Raw genomic sequence first — 26,318 nt, forward strand, 5'->3', positions numbered from 1 at the left:
TAGACCTAACTGCTGTATATAGAAGACACCACCTGTTGGAACAGGAAGTTATCTCTGCTTCTCATTGATTGTAAAGGATCTAGCCTAGAAGAGGGGGGGAAAGTTTGTTTAAAGGATTTTTATTTTCTGCTGGGGGGTTTTTTTCCATTAAAAATATAGTTCTCTGGTTTTGGAGATGTACTGCAAGTGTCAAAACAAAGCTATTTCCATTGCACGCATTTCCCTTTAAAAAAGTTTGCTATTAGTATTCACAGAAAGTTAAATATGAGATGACAGTACAGAAGTTAAGGATTTGTTTCTGTAATAATCACTGGAAATGATTAAATTGCTTCATTAAGGTGCACTTTTCCTGTTTCCAGATAGTAAAAATAAGCTTTCATAGTGCATAATGTGATATTTGAAGTGGTTCTCAATTGCACGTAAATGTCTAATAACCTGCTTTTTTAATTGGAGGGTTTGATGAGCAGTTTCATTTATTGTACTTCAACAGTGATGTGGAAAGGACTGCATTCTCCATGCTGCTAGATGTAGTTAGGGAAGTTAATTGTTTTGGATTGCTACTTGACTATGTCTTGGTTCTACTGTTTACTACGGTTTTAAAAGTTATACTGCAGATTGACACACATTGCTCATAGTTACAAGTGTTCTGCGTTATCAGCAATAAGTAGTGTGAGTCAGTGAAAACACTGCAAAGTGTCCTTCCTTACTTTTGAGTTAATGTAAGCTTTGTTAAATACATAGGCTTTTTCCCAGGGTCAACATTGACTAAAGGGAAATCTTTACCTGTAAAATTCAGATCCTACATGGTATCTGATTGGGTGAAGAAGCGCATGGGTTGTTGCAGTTCCATTCATACCATTACAGCTTAACACAGTTTTAGCAAAGTGTTGTGAACAGTGTCTGAGAATTTGTGGTCAGTGTTTTATTTTTGTGTTTTGTTTTAAATTAAATCCACATCCAGATATTCTAGGAATTTATAAATGATATTCATGAAAGACTAAATGACTGTAAAGGATTTTATTTAATTTTATTGGCATCTCATTTTTTTTTCTGAGGTGCTCGGTACTTTACCAAGGTTCTTTATCTCAGTATTTAAAACAAAATACAGTTGGAAAACCCTGTTTAATGTTAGATAAATAAAGGTAATGGTATATTTGACCATATGTGTTGTTCTAAAAAAGACAGTATGCTCAAATGTGCCAAGAAATTTAATTCCTGAAAAATATGCCTTATATTTTCCTTGATATGCTTTTAAATGTCTTGTAGAAAAGGTCCAAGAGCATGATAAAACTACTTTATATGACTAACTGCAAGAAAACTTGAAATTCATTGCAATACTGACATACGTTTATTTTTAAGTTAAAGGGACACTGTCAAGTAATTTATAATTAAAATATGACCTCTCTTTAAAGCGGTTATAATCTAATGGAGAATGTCCTCCAGATTCTAAGTTCATTTTTTTTGTTTAAAAAAAATTGCTCTGTCTCTGAGAAATTAAATAAAAAAAAAATTAGCCACTGTTGATTCATGCCTCTTATTTATTGTTCTGCTTGTGCTGCAAGAGGCAGCCATCCAGCCACAGGGGGAGCAAAAGCTAACTAACAAACTAGAACTGTGCCGAAATCATTGAAGATGACTATGACAACAAGGAACTTTACAAGTAAAGCCAAGTTGGCTTTTGCACCCTATGAAGTGGAGGAGGGAAATTCAGTTGTCATCAAATAGAAAAATCCAGTATAGGGGTGAGGAGTGGGTGTTCTTTTCAAACTTCTCAGAGGGCATCATACACAATGGAGAGTTTTAAAAATTAAAACCTTTTAAAAAAAAATACTTGACAGTGTCACTTTTTTGAGTATCCCTTGCAGGGGTTGAAATTTACTCAGTGTAGCGTTCTTTGAGAAGTAGTACAATACTAGCAATTTACTAAGAATTTTTCAGACATTCTAAAGAGAGAGGCTGTCCACTTTGAATGGCTAGTGAGACACAACAGTTATATTGGGCAAGGCAGAAAGCTGCTGGTAATTTTAACCCCTGCCTAGAGCAGACTGATAACTTAATTTGGGAGCAATTACTTTGTTGCCTTTAAAAATAGCACTGTAATCACTCTTTTTATGATTAGCTGTAGTATAACCTTTATCCCTTTCAAACTATGCAAACTATTAAATGTAAATTAGGATTCAATTAAAGATAGTTGATTATATTACAATCAGATGGCATTCGTGCACTAACTGGAGTATATACAAATAAAGCTATTAGTATGACTTTTGTATGCTAACAGCAATATATAATATACCTACCTATTCTAAAAATGATGAACGTTAATATTGTATAACGACTGCAGGGGTGGGGAGGGAATGTTACCTCTTACCTTCGTAAAAGGGGATTTAAGATTTTTATAACTGTTTTCCATAAAACTTTATTTTTGTCAAATTTTTAGGTATTTAATTTGTAAAATAGATTTTGCTTTGTACTATCATACAGAAAATAGGGTATCGATTTAAGCTTTTTGAAGCCACGTGATCAAGTAAATTTGTAATAAAAAGTCAATGGATCTATATCAGTTGTACTCACTGTTTTCATTTCTTGTACGTTCTAATGCAGTGGTGCTATACGTCTCCCAAGAAAAAAGTAAACTGAATTTGGGGAGGAATGGAGTGGGAGGAGGGGGGAAAAGGATAAATATTGACATTATAAATTGAAGTGATTTTTCATATCCAAGTAACTTTTATTGTCAGTGAAGATTTGGTAGATATGCATTTTTATCTAATGCCTAACACATGCAACTTTTTAATAATTCAAATCTGAAGTTCTTGACTATGCTTTCACCTTTATGTAATCTAGTATCTGTAAATTCTCAGACTGACCCTTGGATTATTTTTTTCTGGCCTTTAAGAAGAAAAAAAAAAAACCTTAGTTTTCTCAAAACCTTACAAGGTTACCATGTTATATTTTTGCTCCTTTACATGTTTCTTCCCCCTTCCTCAAAGGTCAGTCTCCTCCATTTTAATTTCTCTAAGATAAACATTTAAAGCTTTTTAAGCAAAAAAATAAGCTAACCATTTTGGATTAAGGACTTCAGTGGATTCAGCAATTTTCACAAGCACTAACCTTTTTTTTTTTTTTTTTTTTTTTTTTTTAAGTCCAGACTTTCTGTTTCAGGGCATATACCAAATCTGATTGACTTGTTCCTAATATTTCCAAAGCTGTCGGGGATGGAGGTGGATATCCTGACATTGATGTACAAGAATGCTAAAACAGGTTTAAACTTTATGGGAATTTACACAAAACATGAAAACTCAGAGTATAACTAGCAGTGCTGAATTTTCTGTTTTTTACCAACTCAGTTTGTAGAAAATGAGCATCTGTGTATGATCAGCTAGTTAGAAATCAGATTGCTCATTCAGAAATGTACTCCTAATTCATGGTAGTTTTCTGAAAGGAATTTGCTGAAGTTAATTCTGGAGAGTTTCCTGCTAGTGAACACTGTCAAGATTTTTTTTTTTAAATTAAAAATTGTTTTAAAATCCATTATTAGGCTAATACATGAGCTTTTTAAAATTTTCAGATTTACTTTACCTTCACTTTTCACCTCCCATGTTAGCTGTCTACTTTTTTGCTGTTAACTCAGTTTGGATAGTTGAAAAGTCAAGGTCAGTTTTGATATATAGACAGTTTGGAAAAAGGTTAAAGTAGTTGCAGGTTCTTCCTCTGCTTCTGAGTCCCCTGCCAGTTTTTGTGCTTTAACAATCACATTTTATAATTTAAAAAAAAATATTCTCTTTGTACTTCATAAAGCTTTTTACTCCTCTTTACCCTCCCCCACAAAAATGGGGGAAACTGAGGATAGTGAAGTTTTGGTAGTGTAACAGTGAAACTGATTGCACACACAGTGCTGTCAAAATGATGTGTTGACAAAAAGGACAAACTAATCTGAGATTTTTTTTCTCTAATCTTTCAGCTGTGGGAATCTTGCATGTTGCTTGTAAAATGAAAGATAACTTGAGAGAGAAACGAGATTAATGGCATCACTTTACACTGGGTAGGTTCACTTTGGTTTCAGTCAGTTTAACACTCTGGTTCTCGACCATTGTGCAAAAAGCTTTGTGTGTGGATTGCAAACATGGCAGGGAGGTGGCATATATATATATATATATATATATATATATATATATATTTTTTTTTTAAAAAGTTCATGGAATTTTAATGTAATGAACTTCTCTAAACCTAGTAACATTAGAAATGTTGTTAGCCGAAACCTAAACTTTGGACCTAAAATGTTTGGCATTCTTTTAAAACTGATCTCTTGTGCGTTTGGAATTACTGAGAGTAATGGTCTGAATGAAAATGAAAAATGCTTCTCTAAATTTTGGCAGCAAGGAATTTGTTTGTTGGAGTGGTGAGGCCAGGAATTGGTTCTGCACGTCTTTTCAAACAAGTGCTACTCCATCTCCTCACTCACACGTTCATGCCAGATAGTTGTCTTTGGTTTGCTTTGTGTTGGTTTTTCAGTCTCCCTCTGTTTTTGTCTTTCGAAGTATATTAGTTACTGTGAAAACTGTCATTTGTCTGAACAAGGTAGAGTGGCATCCAGGAGGGCCAAATAAAGTCATCTTATGTAGTGGTTTGAAATTTATTCCATGATTTGTGAAATACAAAGCATGTGAGGGTTATTAGGGTTACACGTTGAGTTTATCAGTGTAATACATCTTAATAGCCCTAGATGGCATATAGGAGCAGAGTACCAAACTCTCAACTGGCTAATTGGATAGTTCAAGACACTTAAAATTGTGATGAGGGAAGTATATGGGAAATGAAGGGTAAAGCGGGGATTTATTTTCTAGTGTTGGTTTCCACACATTTAGGACATTGTGTGAAGCTAAAAGAAATAAACCCAAACTGGATCCACTGGCTCAGGAAAATGAGTTGCTCTAACCAGCAAACTCGGCACAAAGAAAGTGATTTGAACTGGAAGAGGTTATGAAAAGAGATCAAGGTGTACTAACACAAATACAAAGCCTTTCTATTAGCCCCAGGTGGACACTGGCCTTCTTCAGGGAAAGCCCATAATTGTGGTCCCGGAACTTAGAAGGACCAGGCCCACTTTCAATAGAACCTCAGGATTGGAAGAAAATGGTCCAGCAGAGCTAGATGGCTTTGAAGATGTATACTCTAAAACTGCGAGAGGGTTGTTCAAGCATCTCAGGCCTAGATCAAGAGGTAGATATATCATCAGTTAACTCTCAAACTTTTTGCCTTATTAACCAGGGTAGCTCATAGGGGGCTGGGTGTTACCAGTTCTCTTACCAACCAGACAGCTGCGTTCTGCAACAGTTCTTGGAAATATTTTCCAGAAGTGTTACCTTGGGAAGGAGCAGAGGAAGTCCTTTGAGCAAAGGGAGGATGATTAATAGTTGCTGTGGCATAGTACCTGATATGCTCTTTTGAAGTACCTTTGTCAGATAATCGGTCCCCAGACAATTACATTAGTTTATCAGTCAAAGACGAATACTGTGCTTTCTAGTGCATACTACCTCCACTTCATTTGTTCTGTGAGACTGGCATGTCTAGCACCCCAAGTTCCATCGTAGTGTAAAACCTGCACAGCACACTGGCAGGTGAGCAGTAGTGACACAATAGGTCCCAGATGGTGAGTGGGGGAAATAGAGTCCCACTCAGAAGTCTAGTGCTGTACAGTTCACTGGGAACAAGGTATAAACTCTGCAACCTGCAATTCCAGTAAAACCTAAAAGTGGAGTGAAGTGTTGAGAGACTAGGAGCACATCAGGTCTATATCTTTAAAAATCAGTAAATATTTAATGTGCAGTATAAGTACTTGATTGCTGGATTCTCCTCTGTGAAACTTTTCTGTATCCCTGATGCCAGTATGGTTGTACTGGTGTAACTGAGAGGCAAATTTGGTCTTAAGAAGTTTAATGCAGAGGACAGCCTGCACTGGTAACTAGAGTTCTACTTATATTGGGGTGATTTCCTTTTCCGTGTAGATGATATCTCTTATCAGATGCCTTGGGATTTCATGATGACCACCAGGGGACTGTCTTAGGTAGTTTCTGTATCCATATCCATTCCTGGCCACCCTCTGCATTTTGTTTTTGAGCTTGGATTAGAGGCCTTTGGGCATGGATGTTGTACTCTGGTCTGCTCACCCACAGCTGTCATCAGGCTGAAGGGCCCCCCCTCTTGGGCCCAACCTCGGAGGCTAATGGCGCCTGTTTGGGGATAATACTGCTCAGCCTGCTCTTTAGCAGGTTGACTGCTCTGGTGGCCAGTTGGCTCATCATCACTTCTGTCATTGGCTATAAGTAACCAATGCTCCTACCCAGCCTCTTTCTTGGCTTTTTCCTCATAGGACACTGTAGTGAGAGGGGAATTGGAGCTGATGATGGAAGCAATGTACTAAGCCTGACTGATTATGGTGCAGAGTTTTTGATATCCTATTCTGAAGCTGTGTAGGAGGGGAAGAAAGGCTAATTTGCCTCTACGGTTGATCACAGAGATGCTGAGGAAGCTTTAGGCTAGAACTTGCAACTTAGATATATATCCCTCTTGGCTAGTGAGAACCAATGGGATGGTGTGAAGGATGTTATAAGAGCTGATCGGCAGAGTCCGTTAGGTGACACTTCCTTTACAGTGCCCACTTCTCTTAAGAAATGATTAGACCCTTGATCAAAATAAAAATCTTGATGCTGACATACTCTTCATTTTATCACTCTGTTCTGAATTTTCTGTTTTGTGGAGAAGGCTGTAGAAAGACAGCTACAACAACACCTGGATTCCCAGGTCATCTTGACCCACACCAGTCTTGGTTAGTCCTGAAAGTGATACTGATACTATGCATGGGGGTTTTGCTGGTTGCTGGCCGCCTGGTGGCAAATAATCAGATGTCTTAGCTGATTTATATAGAGCTATTAGTTAACTTGGCCAGGAAGAGGTTTTGACCCTAGCAGGAGTATATGGAGTCTGTCTTGAGTGGCTCAGTTCCCTTTTTTCTGAGAGATCCCATATCACAGTCCTGGGTACTTGGTCACCTGTGCTAAGCATTCCACGGAGTTGTGTTCTGTGCTTTTGTTCAGTGTGTGTGTGTGGGGAGCTTTAAGCATGGTTTGTGAGGAAATATGGGCTATGGTGTCATTAGTATGGGAGGGGGTGTGTGAAACCTAGTTCTGTGTTTTCATCTCATTTAATCTGGCACAGTGTAGTAATTTACCTAGTGCTTAGCTGAGACTGGACCTTGAATAAAGACTAACTGGCAGTGAGTCAGCCCATACAAGACTAAGATAATTCTTTTGGCTGGAGTAAACAGTTTGAAGAATGGACAGGGGGCTATTTCAGCTCTCATTTGGGAGGGCGTCTCTGGCTTTTGTGATCCAGGTTTGCAGCCTTAGGAGTTTATTGAGTTCCCAGCTGCTTCTGGGTGATTAGGTACCAGCAATGATCAAGAATTCTAATTTTTCAGTAGCACACAGGTAGACAGTTGTGGTTCTCTGAGATGTGTTGTCCATGTGAACCCCACTCTAGGTGTGCAGGAGGTCTACCAAAGTTTGGGACCCTTTCTACCATTGTCTGCCTTTTTCCTTCTATGATACCATAGCAGAGGTGCTCAAATCCGGCAGTCCCCTGCTACAGTCATTGGGGCTGAACGCTGGGCAGCATGTCTTCAGAGAACAGCTCATGTCTTTGGAACCTGCTTTCTGCAGAGCTAACATTTCAATTTCTGGGCAAGTTGTCAAGATTTTTGATAATGGATTGTATTAAGAAGGGTGCATGAGGGCCTGTGATATTCAGAAGGTCCGATTAGAAGATCTGGTGGTCCCTTCTGGCCTTAGACTCTCTGAATCTATGATTGTGGGAGATGGCATTATAACTTCCAATAAGCTGAGTCCATAATTTGCCATTGGTTTATCAGGATGTTTTGTTTTTAATGAAGAGGTGCAATTCTATATAAAAATACTGTCTGTGAGAGAGAATTCAGGTTTTCGTAGGAGGGATATTTTTATGAAATAATTTGCCTACAGGCTGAGATGATGGAGTTGTTGTCACTGGGGCATATCTGTTCAAGGCAAGACCAGGCAGAGGACAACTGATGTGGATTCTGGAGAGGTCTCTCAGTACTGCATGGCAGTGTTGCAGGGTGATGGATTAGATGGCCTAAGATCTATTTTCTGCAATTAACATTTGTGAATTAAATTCTTTAAACTGATATGTAGTGATGGTTTGTTTGTTTTTTTGGTCAGCATATGTAGTTCAGTTTTCAGATAGGCCTTTTGATCACACTGCATTAAGAGCTTGTTTCAGCAAAAAAATAGGTTGGGTTTCCTTGCTGCATTAGGAGTGAAAGTCCTGGGAAATTGGTTTCCGCAAGCTTTTGCAGTGATATACAGTAACTTGTGTGCTGAATCAAACTCTTGGTGGGCCAAAGTAAAGCAAATAGACCTTGGCTTCTAACTGAAAGATAAAACCTTAGTATCCAGTAACAGAGTCATAATTCCTAGTTTGATTATAGCGGTAGCACAGATTAATTTGATGACAACTACCTAGATTACTGCCCCAGGTACAGAATGACTGCTTGCCTTGTGGATATATGGCACATCTGTACAAGCAGTGCAAGGATCTGGTAGTCCTCGGAGCCCCAGGATAGCATCTTGAGGCCAGAGTGGCTGCAGTGGAGGAGGAGGAGGAGAGAGAATTGTATACAAAGACAGCATATATAGATATTGTAGACTGGTTTTATCTCAGGATTGGCTTAATCAGTCCTCCACTTGAGGAAGCCTGTCTTATGATTGGAGGGCAGCAAGGCAAAATGAAGGGACAAACCCTTAATTGAGGATGTACCTTTTGATAGAGGAAAGTGACTGTTCTTCACACACTAAAGTAGGCCCCTTCAGAAGATGGGGATAGTTGAGAATTGTTGATGTACTGTAGTGGCAGAAGATTAGATCATTAGAAATGTGGATAGCCAAGTATAGGGTTACTGTAAGAACTGTTGGCTGACTTGCTTCAGGGGTGCAAAAGTAAAAATCTCAGAGGTACCTAGGTAAACTTCTAATGAGTGCTGGGGAGAAGCCTGTGGCTTCTTGGGATCCAAGATATGGAGATGTTTAGATAACTAGGAAAAAGGCTTGAGTTTAGGATTTATGTGGTACCTTTTTCTGAAATGCTTTAATTGCTACGTGTAGGGCCCGCTAGACAGGGAGGTGCCTTAGAGAGTTAATGGGTAGCTGAGAAGAGGATGCGAAGGGTAAATAAATTAGGCACTGAGGAGCTTTGGAGGGTAAGGAGGTCCTATCTAGAATGGATTGGATTCTGCTTTAACTCAAGTGGAACCAGACTGGTGGTACAGAACGTTGATAAGGTTTTGAGAAGATTGTTTAAACTAGGAGCTGAAGGAAAGCTGACAGGTGCAGTGGAGCAGTTGGATTGGACTAGGGCATCTGCTCGGGTTGTCAGTAATAGAAAGGGATCTCTGCATCTAGGAGAGAATATGCAGTGGAAAATGTAGCAAAGGCAGGTTGAGATTGCAACAGTACTGTCTAGAAAAGGAAAAGGGTGTCAGACTAAGAAGTTAACTAAGAAATAGGCAAAAAGAAAAGGAGTACTTGTGGCACCTTAGAGACTAACAAATTTATTAGAGCATAAGCTTTCGTGAGCTACAGCTCACTTCATCGGAGCCAAAAATAAAAACTGTAAGTGTCTTTGTACCAGTGCGAGAGGCTTAAAAATAGATGAACTAGAATGCCTGGCAATGGAAGAGGACCTTTGATACAATAGGCATTACTGAAACATGGTGGAATCATAAAAATCAGATATACTGTATTACCTGGCTATAAACAATAGAGGAGGGACAGATTTAAGTAATAGAGATGGTCGAGTAGCACTATATCTAAAACATTTCCATCGAATTTGAGAGAACTAGAGTTGAGGATCATGCATTAGAATCTGCATATTGACAATTCCAAGTTGGAAGGATACAAATGTATTACTGTCTTCCTGGTCAGGAATACACTATTGACTGTTCATTGTTGAAGGAGAGCAAAGAGGCAGTTGATTCTTCATAAAACTGTAATAAGGGATGACTTCAGCTACCCATGTATGATCTGGTCAGGTCTCAAAATAGAACACAATTTGGAGAAGTAATTTCTTGACACCTTAAATGATTGTTGCTTGTAACAGCTTATTCAAGAGAGATTTTTGATTAGGACTAAATAACACACAAGAATTGATTTTAAGAAATAATTATAGTTCAGCCATTAAGTAGTCATGACCATGGTATAATTACAGGTTCAACGTCCTCAGGAGAGGGAGAAGTAATACCTAAAACCAACCAGGTGATACTAAATTTAGGAAAAGAAGATTTCAGGAAAATGAGGATGCTAGTCAATAAGACCCTAACATCAAAAGAGATGAGGGTAAAATCCTTAGACTCAGCAAGGAGGGCACCTACCTATCGCAAAAACTCATAAACATTCAAGAAGGTGTGCATGGCCCTGAAGCTGAAGAAAGCAGGGAGTCAAGACATAAATCAGCATGGTTAAATGGCAAGGTATAAGAGTTACTGGAGTCAAACAAGTTTTTTTTAAAATGGAAGCCCAACCCAAGTGAAGTGGATAGAAACCTATGGCAGGTAACATGTAAAATGTCAATTAGGGTTAAAAGGGGTTTTGAAGAGCTGAGAGCAAATGACATTTTGGAGTGTGTTAGAGGCAGGAAAGCTATGAGAGAATTTGGGCTCACTGAGGTATGAGGCTGTAAAAGGAGCAACTAAGGAGGTCAAGGACATTACAGAGAAGGTGAGTGACAACTCTGCATCAGTTTCATCGCAGAAGAGTTTGAGAGATACCTGAACTTGATCTACTCTTTAAGAGTACCTCATCTTCCTTATCTGAAAAGATCGAAGTGTCCAGAGAGGAGCTGCTGGAACAAACTAATAAATTTAAAGCTCTGTTATGTCCAAAGCTTTGTTATGACCAAGAGTTCTGAAGGAACTTGGGAATGAAATGGCTGAGTTGCTAACTAAAATAAATGTCTCATTAAGATCAGTATACTTGAGGACTAAACAGTAGTAAAGAATGTACCTCTTTTTAAAAAAGATGTTAAGGGTGAGCCTGGGAATTACAAACCAAAGACTCTTGCTTTAGTACCAGGTAGTCAAGTTGAAATGGCTTCTGCAAAGGAAAATTGAACCTCTAATAATCTACTAGGATTTTTTTGAATGCATTGACAAAATAGTGGGTAATGCAGGACTAGCTGACCTAATGTATTTGGATATTTTAAAAGCCTTGACAGTTCAAGACGCTACTAAGGAAACTAAGTATAGGGTGAGAGGTAAAGTAATACTGGGGGGAAGGGGGGGCAAGTTATCTTCCTCATTCTAGCCACTGTGTATCACTCTAGCAGCACAAAGTGGTCAGAATCCTGGCCCAAATTGGCCATCTGAGAATTCCCCCAGCCTGGAAGAATCCTCAACTGGTATAAAGTGGTGTAGCTGGCTTGTATACCAGCTGCCCCCTCATTCTGACAGTGGGAGTGCAGTGTGCCTGTGTTTTGCCATTTCTCTACTGATGTATGTATAGGCCCTAGACTGCTCTCACTTTTAACTGCTTAAAAATCAGGAAGCCATATCAGGCTCCCTGACTAGATTGTGGTGCAGGAGAGAATCTCAGTGCTGGAGGCTGAGAAACTGGCTAAGGAAGAGAAAACAATAGGAAGGTACCATTAGTTTTTATCATAGGAAAAAGGTTAACAGTGGATGCCTCAAGGCTTCATATTAGAACCAGTGTTTAATATATTAACTAGGGCTGTCAAGCAATTTAAAAATAATAATCTCAATCGTGCTGTTAAACAATAATAGAATACCATTTATTTAAATATTTTTGGATGTTTTTACATTTTCAAATCTATTGATTTCAATTACAACACAATACAAAGTGTACAGTGGGGGTCACTTTATATTTATTTTTGATTAAAAATATTTGCACTGTAAAAAAAACTCAAAAGAAATAGTATTTTTCAATTCACCTAATACAAGGACTATAGTGCAATCTCTTTATCATGAAAGTTGAACTTACAAATGTAGAATTATGTACAAAAAATAATTGCAGTAAAACCTAAAATAATGTAAAACTTTAGAGTCTACAAGTCCACTCAGTCCTACTTCTTGTTCAGCCAATCACTCAGACAAACAAGTTTGTTTACATTTGCAGGAGATAATGCTGCCTGATTCTTGTTTACAATGTCACCTGAAAATGAGAACAGGCATTCACGTGACATTGTTGTAGTTGGCGTTGCAAGATATTTAGGTGCCAGATGCTCTAAAGATTCATACGTCCCTTCATACTTCAGCCACCATTCCAGAGGACATGCATCCATGCTGATGATGGGTTCTGCTCAATAACTATCCAAAGCAGAGCAGACTGACGCATGTTCATTTTCATCATCTGAGTCAAATGTCACCAGCAGAAGATTGATTTTTTTTTTGTGGTGGTAGTTCAGGTTCTGTGGTTTCCGCATCGAGTGTTGCTCTTTTAAAACTTTTGAAAGAATGCTCCACACCTTGTCCCTCTCAGATTTTGGATGGCACTTCAGTTCTTAAACTTTGGATCAAGTGCTGTAGCTATTTTTAGAAATCTCACATTGGTACCTTCTTTGCGTTTTGTCAAATCTGCTGTGAAAATGTTGTTAAAAAGAACATGTGCTGGGTCATCATTCGAGACTGCTATAACTGTGGCAGAATGTGGGTAAAACAGAACAGAAGACATACAATTCTCCTCCAAGGAGTTCAGTCACAAATTTAATTAGCGCATTATATTTTTAATGAGCATCATCAGCATGGAAGCATGTCCTCTAGAATGATGGCCAAAGCATGAAGGGGCATACAAATGTTTAGCATATCTGGCACGTAAATACCTTGCAACGCTGGCTACAAAAGTGCCATGTGAATTTCAGGTGATATAATTAAGAAGCCGGCAGCAATATCTCCTGTAAATGTAAAGAAACTTGTTTGTCTTAGCAATTGGCTGAACAAGAAGTAGGACTAAGTGGACTTGTAGGCTCTAAAGTTTTACATGGTTTTATTTTTGAATGCAGTTATGTAACAAAAAAAATCTACATTTGTAAATTACACTTTCACGATAGAGATTGCATTACAGTACTTGTATGAGGTGAATTGAAAAATACAGGTGCTATTTCTTTTATCATTTTTACAGTACAAATATTTGTAATTAAAAAATCATATAAAGTGAGTACTGTACACTTTGTATTCTGTGTTGTAATAGAAATCAATATTTTTTAAAAAATCCAAAAATATTTAATACATTTCAATTGATATTCTACTGTTTAACAGTGTGATTAATCATGATTAATTTTTTTTAATCGCACGAGTTAACTCTGATTAATCGACAGCCCTAATATTAACTGATTATTTAGAAAAGAGGGTGAACAGCAAGGTTATTTAGGTTACCCAAGCCTAGAGAAGGCTGAGGAGCTTAAGAAGGGCCTGGCAAAGCTAGGCGAATAGGCAGCATGAAGGCCGGTGGAATTTAATGCTAAGGAATGCATGCGCGTGTGCGCACACACATACACACAGCACAATGGAAGAAATAATTAGCAATACCTCAGGTACGTTGTTAGGTTTAAAAAAAATTAAGATGCATGAAGAATGGGTTAGAAATTGGGAACACTATGCCATTATCTATGCACCCTTATCACTTTCTGGAGAGTCCTCTGTCAGACAGGGTATTGGACTAGGAAGACTACTAGTCTGATCTCCAATTTACTTTGTTACTCCAGTCTGTGGTTGTTAGGCCACAAGTAAACTACATTTTGTATAAGGCACTTAGTGATGATATATCCTCTGATGTAAAACTCATATTTTGGATCCTTCCCACATTTTAGCCCATGATCCTGATTTTTAATTGCTTGGATTTTACTCCAGATTCTGAGCACTGTTATGAGGTCAGAGTGAATTAAACACTAAGTTTCATTGTTTTTAATACCGTAGTTTAAAACATCTCCAGGACTTTCCTGTTTGTTTTTTCTTGATGAGTTGGCAGTTACCCATTGAAAGAATTTTTGTTTTTTTTTTTAAAAAAAAGCACAGATTTTTTCCCCCAAAGCATTAATTTCAATTTAATGCTCAATATTTGTAGTTTAAAGTATATCACCCAGTTTGTAAAGTGATTTGGGTTCTGATCCTGCACATGTGCATTGAACCCAGTGGGAGTCCCATGATGACCAAAGGGCTCCTCGGGCTTAGGACTTTAACAGTTAAATTTTTCATATTTGTTACATTTTAATCTGGGATTAGATAGAGAAATGCATATAGACAAGTCAGAAAAGACTTCTTGTGTGATGATTGCATACCTGGCTAGTAATAGTGGTAATTCTTATTTTTCTGGGATGTACATCAAATTATACAACTGCAAGGCTATTTTTATGTTGAGGTATTTTTAAGATCAGGCATTTAATTTGTAGTATGATTTTTTTCAAATGTATTAAGTCTATCTGCCTTTAAATAACTGTAGTTAGAGTATACATTTCAGTTATTGTTGCAGCTCTATAAATGAGGTTCTGTACTTGTCTACACATTGGGTTGAGCTTAATGTGAGTGTCAAAGATTTGAAGAGAGAAAAATGCTGTATATGTTATGTTTTTCTGCTTGTTTTTCATCATGGAAATACCAGAAATGTCAAGTCTTGTCTTCTCCATTTTACTGACTATGGGTCTCTGTAGGAGGACCCAGGTATGTGTATTGGGGGCTCTCTCGGCTCTTAAATGAAGGCTGGGATCAGTAGAGAAAAAATATTCCGTTTTTAAACACTTGGGAGGCACTCAGATAATACTATTATTGGGTCCATATAAATACCTAAATAGGTAGATATAAGGGCAAAGATGTTGCCTCTTCAGGTGATTTTCAGCTGTTAGATGTCTGACATAAATAGGTTAAACTTAAAAATAAGTTTTAAGTAGTCTGAGTAAAAAAAATAAAACAAAAAAACAAAGGTAATTCCTTAATTGATCAGATTTCATTTCCAGATATCTGATACCGTAAATCTACTCAGTCCCTAACCATCCATAGTCTTCCGGGAAACACAAGGTAGACAAGACCTGAATTGTTAATATAAAAAATAGGTAGGAAAAGAAACTTTCATTTAAAAACCAAACTCTTTCAGGTAGTCGTCAGCCACCATAAAGATAAAGAGAAGGTTATAAATATTTCCTTTCCAGGTCTGCTTTAAGGCCAAGCTGCACTCTGCTGAGCTAGAAAGCCAAAAAGTACAGAATCTGGAGGGAATGTCATTTACTGGTGCAGACATGTATGCAGCAACTGTCTGCCCCTAATTCTGCAGCTGGGGGTAAAAATTGGGCAAGATGGAGGCATGTCCAGTGGGTGAATATTCAAGGGCCAAAATGAGTGTGGGAGGGGATCAACAGGGTGCAAGTACTAATTCCATCCCAATTAAATAACAACATGGTGTTGGGTGTGTAGGTGTGCTGGAGTATATGTTTGGAAGAAGATTCCTTTCTGCTGACCCACTGTGCTTTAGCACATCTGAGTAAAGCTTTGTTTGCTTGGGCTTTCCTCTGTGTAATGGTCCTTTATGGAGTTACATATATGAAGGTAGCCTTGAAACTTTATAAGGTCCAAGTTCTCTGCAGTTCTTGTCATGGCATATGTTCTCCCATGCATGTGTATGTAACACCTAGTAAAATTAATACATCTTGCGACTTAAATAGATAATCAACAAAAATGGCCAGTTTGTAAACAGGTGTATTGGTGGAGTGTAATCCCTTCTGTAGTGCCATGGTATTTTGTATTTCAGCCACATGCATTCTTGTATCTTAAAAGGTACAATAAATAAAGAAATCTCTATTTGTAATGCCATTCACATACTTAGTGAGCTGGTTTACTTTAGCTGTTAAGTTTGTGTTTAGGAAGTTAAATGTAGTTGGTATTCAAGATGTCATAAACTTCAATCCTAAATTTTGACTACCAGAAAAGTTAAATGAGGATTTTTGGTCCAAAAATTTTATGTAAAGTTTTGTTTTCCCTTTGTATTTAGGTTATTTTTCAGCTGTTCTTTCTTTTTAGGCATGACACACTGTTCTGTTCCCTGGGGATTTCTAGTCATCTTGATCTTGTGTTTGTAAATATTATTGAGAATATAATGATGTATGTAAAAATGTGTCTGTGGCTCATGTACTATGTTTCTGTGGTTTGAATCAACCACAGAATTATGGAACTTCTTGTACTTCGGTTAGATGTTAAACTTTTAACACTTCTTCTCATGTCCAGTGTGGACCAACTCTTTATTTTTGAAAATAAATACACATGTAAATAAAACAAAAGGGTTTATAACCACTTATAAGAAAATTCTTTATTTAAAAGTCAGATAAATTAAATATTGTATATTTTATGATATCTCATGTGGTGGGATGACAATCAAAGTCCCAAAGGCTGAAATCCAAGTGGTTGTTGGGATGATGAGATACCATGCTATGTACAAATGAATTTCTTTCAAATAATTCTGAAAAGAGCATCAGTCTCCCAGGCTGTCTATCAGTCAAGCATCTTCCAGGAGTGCTAAATTAACTACAGTTGTTTGGAAAGTGGGGAATGAAATTCAGAAGAAGGCATACAGGGTTTGTTAGGTTTTTTTAAAAATCTTATTTTTCTTTCAACATACGGCTTCTGGTTTGGGGCACTTCATTTGCCAAAAATATTCTGTTGGAAGTGGGGTAGGCTGGGGGGGAGGGTCAGCAATTCAGTTTGAAACTGTCCTGTTTCATGGGCATGTTTCTTCTATCTGTAGTGTGAAATTCCTTAGAACTATAGAAGTTTAACCTGTGGAAATCAGGAACACAATGACATTTTTTTTCTTCTCCATATAAACCAATATTTACCAGTAATCCTGTGTTTGTTTTTGTTTTTTGGCAGACTTTTACCAGTAAATATCGGTTTATTCCTGAAATCAGAAGCCCTAAACATACCTTTGTTTATAAGGTCAGTTGTCATTTCCTCTCTATCCTCCCCCATTTAATATAAATTATGTGATCTCTCAGGTAATTGAAAGATACAGTTTTCTTCCTAGTTTTCCTCCTCTGCACTACCGAAAAGGGAACTTACGGACCTAGAGAACGTCTATCGGTAATGTAGGTGTGAATTTACAAATTATTGTTGTTTGTTTAAAATTTCAAACTTTTTTGGAAACTTACTTTTCAGACTATAGGTGCTTAGGTAAACTGTGGTGGTGGGCGCTTATAGAAATCCCCTAAAAATATATATAATTAGGAGACTGATATTTCACAATATCATGTGTAGTTCTGTTCCAATATATTCATTCCTAGTCTTAGAAAGTACTTATCTGAAAGTATACACTAGAAAATGAAAGTTCTCTCTTGCAATAGTAAAGGGAAAAAACAGAATTTGAACAGGATCTTTTTTTAAACTGTTCACAAAACTATGCTTTGAAGTTGAGAGAAGAGTCAAATAGTGAAATGTTAAACTTAAAAGGACGTTGTTGGGTAGTTTAGACCACAAATTTAGTTTTTTCTGGTTATTTTACAAAAAATTGAGTAGAAATACATTTGACAAAAGTCAATTTTATTCTTAAAAACCCAAAACAGGATTTGGAAGTATTTAAACACCTCTTTGTAATGTTTGCAACCAAATACAACAGCATTGTGCTCATACACAAGAGACAGAAGCTAGCAAGGAATAGAAAATGAAGTTGACTAAACAGGCCAGCCAAATTTCATTCTCCAAAACAGGTGAAATGCAAAGAGTAAAAAAAGAATTTTAAAAAAATTCTTTCAATTTTAAGTATCTACAGCATTCATAATGCAAGACTGTTTTCTAGAGTTATTCAGCTGAACAATGTCCCTTTAAGGAGATGCAGCACAATTTACAAATTTTATCCTAGACGTGTTTTGTTATCTTTGCTCTCAGTACAAATCAAAGCTCTTGCAACCTTTGTTGGAGTCGATAGTGACTGGAGTCTTCCAGCAGTAAGTACACTTTCTGAGCTGAAAACTACCTTTCCTCCCCTTTTGCAGCCTGTGTGGTTCTGACTGCTGGCAGTTCTGTAGTACAGCAGCTTTAATCTGAGCAATTGAGACTGTTCCTACATTATCTTCAGATGGCTTGAGGAGGACTTCTGTTCCCAGTCTGGTACTCAAATACTCCGTCTCACCTTGAGAAGTCACTTACTTTAAAAGGCAGTGATAGATTACTCTCTTTAGCACTGATGGAAAATTATATTGCAAAGCAGCTTTATTATGAACCTTTCGTATATTCATAATTCCCGTGCAATCCCAAATTGGAGAAAAGAGCCTGTTAGAGGTATATATTACTCTAGATTTTTCTTACTGTAAATATTGTAATTTTATAATCCTGTCAATATTTTATTAATTTAGAAATATTTAACAAAATTCAATCTGTGTGTGTTCAGATTTATTTAATGGTGTTCCTGCTGCAGTCAGTATTGCATTATATTCTATGTAAGATTAACTTAAATAAAAAAAATTAACATTGATTTAAATACATCTTTCTGAGAGAAGTTTTGAGGTGAGTCTCTTCTTTGAAATGTAACACTTATACTCTTCAGTCCCAATGCTAAGGTAATTTAATGAAATATTACAGTTACAGATTTACAAAGCTAATGCAGCTAAACAACTGCACTTGGAACTTGTCATTTTAAAACTTGAGAATACTTGAATGTAAATGGCTTTTATCAGCCAGTTTTCAGTGAACAAGAATCTCTGCAATATCTGATGTATCGAAAATAAAAAAACTCTTTATAATGAGTAAAGGGACACTGTACGTCAGTTAAGTTTTTGTAAAAACCAGTATTTGTAAAGGCCAAGTTCAGTAGAAATGTTTTCATTATTTTAAAAAAAATTCTAATGAAAACACATGTTTTGTTTGTTTGGCTGTATGCATTCCCCCTAGCAGTGTTTGCATCCCAAATATTGCAGCTTTGTGGTGGTGTGCACAAGCCAGAAAGCAACTAGAAATTGACTAGTTGCAGAACATGAAATCTTTTTAATTGTCCAAATTAAAGGCTCAAGCCTATGCCCTTTTTTAAAGTCAGTGGCAAAGCTTTCACAGAAACAGGATCGGGTCCTGAGTGATCACTTTCTTCCTCTTCCTCAGCACTGATGGGGAAAATTAAATTAGATTTTCTAAAATTCTTTGTTTTATTAACCTAAGGTTCTCTAAAGACATTTTCTTTTTAAAAATTAATTTTAACCTGATTTTAATCTGATTTTTAACTCCTTTAGCAGTTTGCTTTTAAAATGTTCATGTTCTCTGCAGAATTATCAAAAGCAAAGTATTTTTTCCTTTCAGAGGCCAGGGAGGATTGATCTCTAATGTATTTGCAACATGACTCTTCTTAAAGGATCCAAAATATCTCAAAGGTTTTTATAGCAGGTGGTACTTTTGGGTTTACAAGTTAATCTTTATTAGAGATGTGCCAATATATGCTGCTTATTGTAGTGTTGTTATATTTAGTCATTTTAGCTAACTTACAAATATATACTGTAACAGTATACTTTGTACAGATTTATTTAAAAATTGAAATAAAATAGGCAAAAAAATAAAGATGTTTTTCATTTGACTATGTAAGCAGCTATCATTCTTTTGTTTTTAGTGTACCTGGGCAAACAGTATCAGAACGATAAAATATTTTAGATGATAGGCCACATTTCAGAAACTCTGTGGATATGTGTATGTGTATCTGTATTGTATGTTGCTAACTTAACTCTAGAATGCAAATAATGAAATCATACTCTTTTTACCATTTAGAAGAGAAGTGTTTCACATTTTGACTATATTTTCTCTGTTTTATGACAAAAAGGCGTATATTTTTTGAAAGATGTTTATGAAGGGCCTGCCATCTGGCTTCTCAAGTAAATTTTTAAAATTCCAGAGTGGGGGTGATTACTTGTTTAGCCTTTGCTGATAGACCAAAGTCAGCTTTGACATCATATTGGGGTGCTGCTCAAATTTATGTTTTATGTCCTTTAAGTCAAAAAACAAAACAAGAAAAATCAAGATGTTAACTTCATTAGAAAACAAATTCCTCACTGTACAGTAGAATGGATATCTCTAATCACTGTTGTCATTAATAATAGATTATTTTTTGAATTACTTATTTAAAAGAACAGCAAGCATTGTATTTGCTAGTAAATATAAAGTGTTTACATGTAATTACTTAATAAATTATTTGATTTAAGATGGCTCTTATCAGTGCTGATTTTTAATGCAGAAAATTAATAATTTTTGGCTAATGTCTTTCAGCTCATGCTGTTCTTTAAAATCTTCTGAAGCAGTTTTTTCCCCCCAATGCATCCGTTTGTTTTAAATTAAGGTCTGAGGAAGACAGAAAACATATGTTTCCCCAAGATTTCTGACAGGATTACTGTGTAACATTTTCCAACGTTATCTACGTCGTGGTATTTCTCTCTCCTATCCAAAACAAATTATTATGCCGAAGTGGAACAGTATGCTAATAGCTGAAATATCGCCAACTAATGGTACTACGCAGCCACAGTTGTCACTTTGTGAATCCTGGCATTTTCTTTCAGCTGAAAGTGGCTTGTTACAAGTAAACATGTTTCAAAGTAATGAATTGTAAAGCCTGACACTGAGTGAGTTCAAACAGGACCAATGGAATGGTCCTTATATTCTTTCTCTGTTAAAACTTTGTGGGAAAAGTCACTTCTTGACTGGAGAGAGGGATGGCTAAAAGATAGTTCAGTCACTCACATCCTGAAGTGGCATATAGCTGTTCTCTGTGCAATTGCAGAAGAGCTGGGGAAACTCACAAGAGGTGTCCTCAGATGGATCAACCTCATGGGTTCTCAGCTTGAGGGTTGCAAGCAAGTGCAGGGGTTCACCACCTTTCTCGCTTTTTTAATGCCTTAGATAGGTCCCAAAACATGTTTCTTGTAACATGGGGTCATGGTATGGAAAAGACTGAGAACCACTGTTGTTCTCTAATGATTATTGAAGCCATGAGTAATGATGATGGATGACTTAGAATGTTGGTGTTAGGAACTGTGAAAGACAAGACACTCTCAGTGTGGAGGAAATCCAATAGGCTAGATAACTAAAGGGATTGGTGTGCTAGTTTTGTATTTCTGGAGTTTTCAGTTCAAATCCCTAGCTTGGGTCTTGTGTGAAAATGGGGTTGGTCTCATCCTAGACCCTGCTTGGTCACATGATGGAAAAGGGATGTAGTTCAACAAGACTTCTGGTCTCTGCTCAAGAGAAGCAGGGACTAGACTGTTGGGAGGTTGGTTTATGTGAATTTTGGGGAGTGGTGTAAAGAGACAGGTCTGGAATAACAGAGCTGTTGTAACAGTTCTTTCTTTATTAACCCTACAAGCATTGACAATACGAAGAATGCAATCTGTTTATGTATCTTTTGCAGCCTGCTTTTGATACAGCATGCTAGTTAAGCCACAGTGTTTGGTTTAATGCTCTCAATATTAAATGTTAGGTTTAGAAAACTTGTCTTATATTTACAATTTCAGGTTTTTGGAAATGTATTTTTTACAATTTATTCAAGAAAAGAATCCAGTCAGTCAAAGGTGAGCAAAAGCTGAGGTTAACCCCTTATGCTCCCTCACCATTGCACAAGACTTGTTCTGACTCCCAGCCAGAGGAGTTGGGCTAGGTAACATTGCATTCACCTGTGCAGCACCAACACCTCAAGTCTTCACACGCTTGTGCACACCCCAGCTCTCACCAATCTTTAAAGACTCCAGGCTACACGTCAATTTCAAACCCAAAACTAAAGCCCTGTCTTTCTCCAGCTCAATCCTAGATGTCACAAGATTCCACATACTCTGCTGCTACAACTCCAGATAATTATGCTTCCTATTTATTCTCCTGTTTAGCATGCTTGTATGCAACTTTTCCTCATATGAATATGGTGGGTAGGTGTGAGTAGTTGAACTTGCAGTAACTGCCTCTCTCATTTGGGGGAAGCTGAAGTGAAGCTGAGGTTTCAGATAGTGCAAAAGTATGCTAACGTATGTAACGCACAGAGAGACTGAATGTTCTATATGAGTTTGGGCCAATGATTCGTTAAATTGATATCCAGCTTCAAGCAATGGCCACTATGCAGCACTTCAAAAGAAGGCTAAAACTTTCACAGTGCACTTAGCTAAATTTTGCAGTAGTGTATATGTCAAGAGAACATTTCCAGACCCCCTGCAACAAATATCTGCCACTCTGAGTCCTATCTGAGAACTTTTTTTTAGCATAAGTACTACAGATATTGCTGATCATAAAATTATCCAGCCCTTTTTAAAATTCAGCTACCGTATTTTTCTATTGTAATGATGGGGTGACCCATCGGAATGCTGTTAGGAAAATGATCTTTGTCTGGCCTCAGTTATTTGACATGGATTGCAGTTATAAAAGGTAATAAAGCAGTCATGTGGCAGCTGGGCTCTATTGACTCCTGTGGCTACTCTTTCATTTTTCTTGTTTGGAAAATGAAATGCAAATAAATATGGTTGTCTATTAATCGAAGTTAAAATGTGTGATTAATTCAAATTAATCGTGATTTAAAAAATTACGTTTTAATCACACTGTTCAACAATACCAATTGAAATTAAATATTTTGGATGTTTTTCCACATTTTCAAATATATTGATTTCAATAACACAATACAAAGTGTACAGTACTCACTTTATATTTATTTTTCTTACAAATATTTGCACTGTATAAATGAGTATTTTTCACTTCACCTCTTACAAGTACTATAGACCAGTCTCTTTATTGTCAAAGTGCAACTTACAAATCTATATTTGTTTTACATAACTGCATTTAAAAACAAAACAAGATAAAACTTTAGAGCCTACAAGTCCATTCAGTCCTACTTCTTGTGCAGTCAATCACTAAGACAAACAAGTTTGTTTACATTTACAGGAGATACTGCTGCCTGCTTCTTATTTATGTCACCAGAAAGTGAGAACAGACTCTTCCATGACACTTTTGTAGCCAGCATTGCAAAGTATTTACGTGCCAGATATGCTAAACATTTGTATGCCCCTTCATGCTTTGGCCACCATTCCAGAGGATATGTTTCCATGCTGATGACGCTCATTAAAAAAAATGCGCTAATTTAAATTTGTGACTGAACTCCTTGGGGGAGAATTGTACATCTCCTGCTCTGTGTTTTACCCACATTCTGCTATATATTCCATGTTATAGCAGCCTCAGATGATAACACAGCATGTTGATCATTTTAAGAAGACTTTCACTGCAGATTTGACGATATGCAAAGAAAGTACCAATGTGAGATTTCTAAAGATGCTACAGCACTTGAGCCAAGATTTAAGAATCTGGTGTGCCTTCCAAAATCTGAGAGGGACGAGGTGTGGAGCATGCTTTCAGAAGTCTTAAAAGAGCAACCCTCAGATGTGGAAACTACAGAACTCGAACCTCCAAAAAAAGAAAATCAACCTTCTGCTGGTGACATCTGACTCAGTTGATGAAGATGAAAATGAACATGAACATGCGTTGGTCTGCACTGCTTTGGATCATTATCAAGCAGAACCCATCATCAGCATGGACGCATGTCCTCTGGAATGGTGGTTGATGCATGAAGGGACATATGAATCTTTAGCGCATCTGGCACGTAAATATCTTGCAACACCAGCTACAACAGTGCCATGTGAATACCTGTTCTCACTTTCCGGTGACATTGTAAAGAAGCAGGCAGCATTATCTCCTGCAAAATGTAAACAAACTTGTTTATCTTAGCGATTGGCTGCACAAGAAGTAGCACTGAATGGACTAGTAGGCTCTAAAGTTTTACATTGTTTTGGTTTTGAATGCAATTATATTTTGTACATAACTCTACATTTGTAAGTTCAATGTTCATGATAGAGATTGCTCAATAGTACTTGTATTATGTGAATTGAAAAATACTATTACTTTAAAAAGTGCAAATATTTATAACAATATAAAGTGAGCACTGTACACTTCGTATTCTGGTTTTTAATTGAAATGAATTTGAAAGTGAAAAACATCCAAAAACATTTATATTAACGGTATGCTATTTGTTTAACAGCACGATTAATTTTTTTTTAATTGCTTGACAGCCCAACAAATAAAGCATCTCCACCAAACACAACCACCATAAGCTTGTCTCCATTTGTGTTTTTTATTAATTGGCTGTATCAATTTGTGGTGGTTGGTTTGGGTAGCTACTGTCAGACAGTATGAGCCTCCTGACAGGGGAGGAGTATTCTGCCTCTTATTTAGAGATATCCCCTTCTGGTCACAGGACTGCTTGTCAAAACAATTTTCTGCAGTGGCCTGTGCAACTGAGGAGGATCTGTCATCTGGTCTGAAAATTGGTTTCTTCAGATTCTTGAAGATCAGATGTGCCCTTGAATAAAACTGTCTGAGGTGGGAGAGCTAAACATTGAGTTTGCTTCTGCAGTTAAGATATTTTTGATCAGTGTCATCAAAATATAGCCATGATGATAATTTAAGTCTTCAACATCAGGTTCATTCAGGAGCACTCTTTCTTTGACATCCCAAGATGGTAATTATGCCATAGAAACAATAGAAAGGCATTGACTTGAACTTGATAAGGAAGCTGCAGTCTTTTTACACTAAGAACTTCACCTTCACCGTAACACAAAAAGCAACAGCAATAATTTGAAGCCCTTCACTTTGGATATATACCTTCAGACAGAGTTCGACTGGAAGGTTTACTAGTAGATGCTGCAAATGGAGAAAGAAGAAAATTAGAAGGAGAAATAAAGATTTAGCATTGTCATTTAATATAAAAAGATTTAACATGAGAAATAACCTGATAATGGCTGCAGGCACCCACCCAGGGAAAAATGCCTTTTCACTTAATGCTATTGATTCTACAACCGGAAAGAAGGCTGCAGAGTATTGAAGACAAGGTACTAAAGATGCCATCCAAAAATATAGAGGAGTATAACAAAGGATTCTGTGCTATTTTCTCAGACAATGAGAACTGAATGAGAAGGCTCAGAGAACTTCTCAGATGCAATCAACCAAAACTTCTGAACTTAATTGAGAGAGAAGTAACATCTAATGCAATGCTAAAGGATAATGTAGAAATTCAAATATTCTTCTGCAGTCACAAACAACTTCACGGTTGGTTGGTTGAAAGAGGCGGGCTGACTCCTGACTTGTCAACGACTCAGTGGAACTCTTCACATTTGTTGCCAATTTCCATGAGTCCATTGATACTTGCAGAGAGCCAGTGGAGTACTTTGATCAGACTATAGCAGGCATTTTACAAAATGAGAATTCTGCAGAAAAGAAAAAACTTACAAAAGCCGCTGAAAGATTTTTCAAAGGGACTTTACAGATTACAAACCGATGACACTACAGTTGCAGTCTCAATAGACATTTGGCTTGATCTATTTGACTATAAAGAACTGGGACCACACAGGGTCAAAAATGATTCAGAGATGCTGTAGAACCTTTTTATAACTCAGCCAACATGATTGATCCCAAACAAAGAGCATAGGTTGAAACCAAAATAGGAAGAGGAGGCTGAAACATGGCTGATAAAAACCAGGTCCCTTTCTTATCCCCTTTAAAATTAAAGATACAGTTTTCTGTCCCAAATTTTACATTTGCAAAGATGGTTGTCAGTTTGTTACCCTCAAGATGACAAAATATGTAAATAACCATGGAAGACATGGCAGCTGAAGGTAGAATTAACAATAACCCTGTGCTCTTGACACTTCAGTTCAATCAGGAATGCTTATAGTACATTCAGATTGGTTTGGCCAAAACTTCATAGTAAGTTAGATGTTGAAATAGTCAAAGTATGACAATGTCTAACTTATTTGCTAAGGGAAGATACTACAAAGTAGTAAGTCAAACTAGAGAGCAGACTGAGATATTGCAGAACTGACAGTAAAAGTTATGACAAACTTTCCTATTTTAGACAATGTGGCTTTTTATTTACTGAGGAGTAAATATCCTAAGAAAGTGAGTTACATGATATGTATATTGTTTAATGTAACAAAACCTTCCTGAAATTTTTTTTTGGGGGGAGAGGGTTCAGTGCATGTTTTTGGGTGGGGAAAATCATAGTAATCCCAATTTTAAAGAAGCTACACTGGGCATGTATTTCCTAAACAACAACAGAGAAGAATTCACTCTGATTTTCCTTCAATACCACTTGCTTCTAGGACAGTCTGCAAGCACGGCTGCCCCCATCTCTGATTCTCTGCCTTCTAGATTTCCCTTCTAGTCTCAGCAACTGAAGTGGCTTCACTTGATC

At 37.0% G+C, this 26,318-nt stretch overlaps 1 protein-coding gene across 2 annotated transcripts in view; it reads left to right on the forward strand.

Moving 5' to 3' along the window:
* The window catches only part of PURA (purine rich element binding protein A), a 30,057-nt gene extending 9,805 nt beyond the window's left edge, over nt 1–20,252 (forward strand). The window contains exons 2-3 of one of the 2 annotated variants that reach the window (XR_006283181.1): nt 3,959–4,039; nt 16,952–20,252. The gene's annotated coding sequence lies outside the window, so the exon portion shown is untranslated. The remainder of the gene's footprint in view (nt 1–3,958; nt 4,040–16,951) is intronic. The other variant, XR_005294372.2, reaches the window with a different exon arrangement.
* The last annotated feature ends 6,066 nt before the right edge of the window (nt 20,253–26,318 follow it).

Source organism: Dermochelys coriacea, chromosome 8, assembly GCF_009764565.3.
Source record: "Dermochelys coriacea isolate rDerCor1 chromosome 8, rDerCor1.pri.v4, whole genome shotgun sequence".
NCBI lineage: Eukaryota > Metazoa > Chordata > Testudines > Dermochelyidae > Dermochelys > Dermochelys coriacea.